Below are 242 nucleotides of genomic sequence, written 5' to 3'. Positions count from 1 at the left end.
TATATATATATATATATATATATATATATATATATATATATATATATATATATATATATATATATATATATATATATATACACACTACTTTACAAATATTAATTGATGGATGGTATACTGGGTTAGGGCTATAAAGATCGACCCGAGAAGGTAACTGGATCAAGAAGTCCAAAAAGGATATACAGTACGAAGCAACTTAGAGTTTAATAAGAATTGAGCTTATTATCCAAAATATAATAACG

The sequence above is a fragment of the Ipomoea triloba genome, chromosome 2, assembly GCF_003576645.1.
Source record: "Ipomoea triloba cultivar NCNSP0323 chromosome 2, ASM357664v1".
NCBI classification, from domain to species: Eukaryota; Viridiplantae; Streptophyta; class Magnoliopsida; order Solanales; family Convolvulaceae; genus Ipomoea; species Ipomoea triloba.
Note: the sequence above shows the minus strand (reverse complement) of the source record.